Source organism: Macrobrachium rosenbergii, chromosome 23 (assembly GCF_040412425.1).
Source record: "Macrobrachium rosenbergii isolate ZJJX-2024 chromosome 23, ASM4041242v1, whole genome shotgun sequence".
NCBI lineage: Eukaryota > Metazoa > Arthropoda > Malacostraca > Decapoda > Palaemonidae > Macrobrachium > Macrobrachium rosenbergii.
The window spans coordinates 58,092,587-58,099,043 of NC_089763.1; the positions used below are offsets into that span (position 1 = coordinate 58,092,587).

A 6,457-nucleotide genomic window follows, 5' to 3' on the forward strand; every position below is an offset into this window, starting at 1 on the left:
TCACATGTAACATTTCTTCCTGAATTAGCAAGAGTTGTGGTGAGATCCCCAACAACTCTACTGGCTTGTTGCCGTTCCGGACCATCAGGACCCTTCCCTGAATATAATGTGCATTTAGGAGATAAGCATTAGCAGCATCTACCATGCACCAGATTTTAATCCCATATTTATTTGGTTTTGATGGCATATATACTTTGAAGGAACATCTTCCTCGGAATGATACTAGAGATTCATCAACAGTAACACATGATCCAGCTTTATAGTTCACCTGGCATGCTTCAATGAACTTATGCCAAACTTCATATATAGGTGTCAACCTCCCTTGTTCACCACTTTTTCTCACTGCACGTGTTGACATCTCATCAAATCTTATGCACCTCTTTATTTGTTTGAACCTGTCGCGACTCATAGAAGCACGATAAATCGGTGGTCCTGTCTTAGTACTGAATAATTCGTCAACAGGTTTGAATGCATCCTTGTCCACTCCAGATCGAAGATGAAGATCTATCCAAGCCATCAATTCAACACAGTCTACTACCTTCCATTCTTCAGCATAAATAGCAGTTCCTTTTTCATTAGTTGCTTGTACAGTAATATCCATTATTTCATCAGTGAGAAAGAAAGTGAATGTAGCACTAGCACTATGAGTAGGTACAACTTCGTGTACACCTTCCCTTTCCCGAAGGAGATTTTGTACAACATTACGCTTTCGTCTAGGTGCCTCAGTACACCATTGAGTTGATTTGTCTTTACCCACTACAGTATTGACATCTTGATCATCATCATCAACACTATCAAATCTATCACCGCTATCACTATTTATATCTCTCCTATCATTTCATAATCCTCAGCATCAGATATATCACTGTCTAAATTTACATCATTTTCTTCTTCATCTATATAATCTATATTGTCCATTAGAGATCTTTCACCATAAAACATAGATGCTGATAATGACATATTAGGATATATGAACTTTCAGTTTATCTAAAAAAGAATAAAAGTGGTTGTTTATATCAATACTGAGCACTTTGTTTAGAGATGAATAGCAGTCAAACTCCTCGACCTATTTGTATGCTAACTGAATAATGACTGTTGACAATGTGGGCCCTTTTAATACACTGATGAAAAGTTTTCAAAGAATTGTTAACTTTAAAGATAATAAAGGCAATAAACAACTAGTTTCACCCAATTAGGCCATTTAACAACCAGTTACACCCAGGAGAAGCACCAATAACTTACTTTAAAGGTTATTATGGCATCAGCAACTAGATACATGCAAAAGAAGCACCAACAAATAACTTCAGAAATATTATTATGGAAAAATTATTTAATATGTAGATCATGCGCAGTGACCTAAGCTTAGAAAACATACAGTTTTTAGAATTGCACCAAAACAAAATAGAGATGAATTAGGGACACGGAAGACCGATGGGGTCCCTGAGGACCCCAGAGGTATATTTTTACATGTCATTCCCTTAAAATTGATTATCCTAAGCTATTAACACTAGTGAATATTCATAAACCACTAATGATAAAATTAAGCGAATATGGGTATTTTTTTTTTTTTTTTAGTAAATAGTGAAAGATATTTGATACCAAAGACTCACTGAGGTCTCAAGGGACCCCACCAGTCCACGAAGGGTTAAAAAATTTCGGAAGGCGGAAGACCATTGTATTTGTGCAAAGCATGTCTCGCAAATAGCCAACTTCCTTTTTCTGAGTAAGCTAGATGTCATCTTGGGCAATCATATTGATAACAGCATCAATTTTATGGTTAATCATTTTAAATATGAATTACCTAAGTGGGAGGGTATTATGAAATATTGTCTCATGGTTTGCAGATACGTAACCGGCATGAGTGAGCCAATATTTGCCAGAATCCTGCTTATATCAAAGATTCTGTGACAGCGAATTTTCAGAATTGGCAGCGAGGTTAAAATCTTAAGAATTCTGCAGTGAGATTTCAAAACCCATTTCCTCGTGACGTTAGGAGTAGCCAGCAATATCTTCTTTTATTGCTACCGTTTAAATAAATCTCCATTTTGCAGTGAGTGCCTGTATTTATGTGTGAAGAGTTAAGGTTTTATTGACTAGTTGCTTATTATTTCCAAAGGACAGAATTGTTAGTACTGTGATAAATCAGAAATTGGTTTCTTCATGTATATCAATATTATTAGGTTTATGCTGTGGTAATGTACATGACACATGTACTTGCTTAGCAGCTCCTTCGCATGTATGTGGGCTTACCAGATATTTTGCCAAGTAATGTCCTCATATCGGGAGGCCTCTCAACGTGCAGGAGATCTTGTGTGGAGTGTTGTCCTCGTATCTGGGAGGGCTCTCAAAGCACAAGAATGCAGAGTATTGTCCTTATACCTGGGCCCGCAAAGCACAGTTCTTTCTTGTATCTGGGATGGCTCGCCAAGAACACGAATATTGTCCTCGTATCAGGAAGGGCTCTCAAAGCACAAGAGATCCTATGTAGAGTATTGGGCTCTTTAAGGCACAGGAGAATGTATATGGAGTTTTGTCCTAGCATCCGAGGGGGCTCTCAGAACACGAGATCTTGTATGGCGTTGTCCTTAACCGGTGGAGATTCGCGGGCTACTATTTTTTTTACTTTTTTTATAAAGTTGAGTCTTAGAGCTTTATGTCAAGTACTGACATTTTTACATCCAATCTGGATTTACTTCAGTGTCGATGCCAGGTTGCATCTTTTACTTCAGGACTTAAAATTACTCCCCAGACCTCGCTACACTTATCAAATGAACCCAACTCTGCCGAGCGAGATGTGGAATTTATGAACACGAGAACGAACCTGTTTGATCACCCATTCATACTGTTTACTTTTAAAATGTGGCTCTCCCAGTTGCTGTATTTTGAACGCCTTCAACTTGCCTCTTCTAATAGGCGAGTTATCACCACTGTTGCAGTCGATGAGCTTGATCAAGACAACCTTCCTGTTTCGTTCTCATCACAGATAAATGTGGTCATACACCGACTGAGCATGTGTGTGTCTTGAATATTGTCACCAATTAGAGCCTTTCTTTATCCTTTGCTGTTGAAACGCTCAGAATTTTCATTAATATATTTAGTAGTTACCTATTCATCTGCAGAAGTGGAATTTACAATTATGTTAGTGTTTTGCCGAGGAAGGTTTTTACCCAGATGATAAAAAAACGATTGACTTGTACTTCGACTCGTGTTTAATAAAAAAATGTTAAGCGAAATCAGTTCAGAAGGTCGATTTAGAGACGGAAGTAAAATGAGAAAAATAAAATCTCGCCGAAAACCTTGATTTCCTATCAAAAATGAGAAAAATAAAGATGCAAATCGGTATCACAACCTCTCCTTTCGGTATCCCTCTCTAGCAAAAATGTCCTAAAGGTCGAAAGGGAACACGGGGAATAAACGAAAAGAAACAACGGAAAAAAATTACCGTTTTTATTATGCGTGCTATTTCTACGAAAAATGTGAAGGATGTGTGTTCGCACGCCGTATCCTAAAGGAAATGACAAAGTTTCTACTTGTGAAAATAGCTGCCGAGGAAAAGACAGTAATATCAGCTTGTAAAAATGCACGCTAGCATGAGGAGGTGGGCTGATGAATTTCTCTCTCCGACACCGACACACTCGCGTACACACACACACACACACACACTCGTCTGTATATATGTTTATATTGTCTGTATGGATTCTATATTTGTACATATAGTGTGTACGTATGTGTTCGTGCGTTGGAGAGAGAGAGAGAGAGAGAGAGAGAGAGAGAGAGAGAGAGAGAAGAGAAATTCTTTTTAAAGTAAATATTCTGACAGGAAGAAGAGTGGATGAACAAACGCTGAGAGAAGGAAGGAACGATTGCAAGCGCCATTTGCCTGAGGCAAGCGGATGTGACGTCACTGGAGAAAGGCGAAACAAGCAAGTCTGTGTGACGAAATGATGCAGTCGTAACAAGAGGGAATCAAGCCTTCAAGTTGTCAACCTCGATTGTGCAATCACGGAATTGAAATCACTGGTTATTTTGTGAGTGCAACTCTTGCAGAAAATAACGAATCGCATGGGAGGTATACCATTTGAACTCCATTGACTTGCGAAAATGTAAATATGAAACAGCTGAATCTGTTTTCCTCCTCCGGTTTCTAAAAGAAATAAATATGAACTTATAAAATAGGATAAGAGCTATTGTTTCTGTCGTCATCATCGTAGGAGTTTCTTTTATCGTGGGTGAAGGGTTGAGAGAGCATAGTATTTTTTCCAAAAATAGATGGAAATGGAAAGGATTTGTGCTTTAACAATATCGAGGAATATGTCTATATTTTGTCTTTGGTTGCTCACATTGTTCATGGCCTTAAAGTTTTTACTAAAATTCAGGCAGCGGTTTTATAGCTTTAGGATTTATATGTTTGAATGAAAGTTTAAACATACAAATATAAAAGTTAATGAGGTCCTTAATTCTGAACCCCCAGTCTTAGTGTTACTGTGTTCCCGGATGAAAGCTTCACTTCAAACATTCTTTTGACTAAGGTTGGATTAGTTAGTACCTTCGTTTTGCTGAAATTGATCACATTAAGCCACCTATATTTCCTCTATTTTCAGAGTAAATTTATTTTTATTGTAACAAAATCCCGTTAGGCAAAAATATAATATATACTGCATGCATGGTTATGTTTTTACTTGCTGTTTTGTCATTACTGCTGTCCAGTAAGCAAGGGCTCTTTCAAGTACAAACGATTAGCTAGTCTTGCCATTGCTAGTGACATTATTAACAGAAATCATATACCCTGTGATTGGCAGCAGTTGTAGGAGAAACTATTAATTTTAACCAGGGTAAGATAAACAGCAGCAGACTTTGTTGTACGTGCTCTTGAGATGGAGCATTCTGATAAGAATTTTACCTAGTATTATTTGATTTTCAATTTTGATTATGGGCAAACAGGTTATAGCCAACATTGTTAAATGTTGCTGTGTTTTGAATAAGGGGAAATTAGTCTTGATCATTTTTCCAGATGGAATATTTGTCTTATATTTGTGTACAAGAAAGATACTAGAAGGTGGGTCCATAGCGCTACTACTCTTTAATGAAGAACATTCTCTGTAATTAATTTAAAATTTAAGGTTTGAAGTTTCTTTCAAGAATTCTCGTTTGTAGATATGAAACTATATTTGTTTCCAATTGAGGTTACTCGGGATACTGGAACCTCATTATTATTCTTACTGACAGATATTCAAGAAACGTAAGTGTTTTGACCATCTTGGTCACGATATACTGTAGTTTTTAAACTCGGTTATTTTTTTTTTTTTTTAATTCCGGAAGATTAGAATTGCAATAGTTATGAAATTCGACTGATATTGAATGTTTGTTTTTGTGTGTGTGCCTTACTGATTGTCACTAGAGGTATTGTTTGAAAAACGTAGTAACATACAGACGCAAATTGCTGGAAGATGCCAAAGTATGCGTTGTTCATTATTCAGAGCATAAAAGGCTTCACTGTGTAACATATTACCAGTGATTTAGACTTACAGTTAAGTTTGCTGCCATGCTAAAATGATAAAATGTGGACCGAGAATCTGAATTTTTATACCCCATTTTTTTTTGCTAATAGGGCATATGGAAGTAGCTTCGATGAAGACACTCTCTAGCAGATTTCTTTTTCGATGGTCGTTGACCTTGTAGGTGACCGTTGACTTATCCCAGTTCATCCCATGGCCTGTCTTAAGCCAGTGATCCACAATGCCATTATTTGATAAGCCTCTTGAAATGGCATATTTGTGTTGGGAGCTTCTTACTTTTAGTCCTTTTGAAGTCTGACCAATATAAATCTTATTGCGTTCTTTGGTATGGCTATGGGGAACCCTCTTTCGCCACTTTTGTCTAATATTTACATAGAATTCTTTGAGTCTAGACTTATTCCAAGGACTCTCTTCTCTAAGGTGTTTTGGGTTAGATACGTAGACGATTGTTTTTTTATTGTTAAAGAAAATGTAAATATTCCAGATTTCTTGCAAACAATTAATAATCTTGTACCATCCATAAAATTCACAATAGAATATGAAGAAAATAATTGTATACCATTTCTGGATGTCTTAGTTATTAGAAATAACACCAATTTTTGTTTTAAAGTATATAGGAAACCCACGAATAATTTGTCATATATTAATTTTTACTCTAATCATGCTAAACAAATTAAGATGTCAACATTTTCCAGTATGTATCTTAGAGCTCTTAGAATTTGTAGTCCTGAATATTTGGAAGAGGAGTTTAAAATTATTGATAAAATAGGAGATTCATTATGTTACCCTCCATATTTTTTAGAATTTTGTAAAAACAAGGCAAAAAAAGTCATATTATAAACCAACCATTGTTAACAACGAACGTAAGAATATTCTCTGTTTACCATTTCATCTGAATTTCATTCCTGCAGTTCCCATTTTAAAAACTATTGATATTAACT

The 6,457-nt window shown here is 36.3% G+C and overlaps 1 long non-coding RNA gene across 1 annotated transcript in view; it reads left to right on the forward strand.

Moving 5' to 3' along the window:
• Positions 1 to 5,894, forward strand: part of LOC136851639 (uncharacterized) — a 212,367-nt gene extending 206,473 nt beyond the window's left edge. Inside the window, exon 3 of the long non-coding RNA XR_010856935.1 lies at positions 3,821 to 5,894. This is a non-coding gene — a long non-coding RNA (uncharacterized lncRNA). The remainder of the gene's footprint in view (positions 1 to 3,820) is intronic.
• Positions 5,895 to 6,457: the final 563 nt, after the last annotated feature.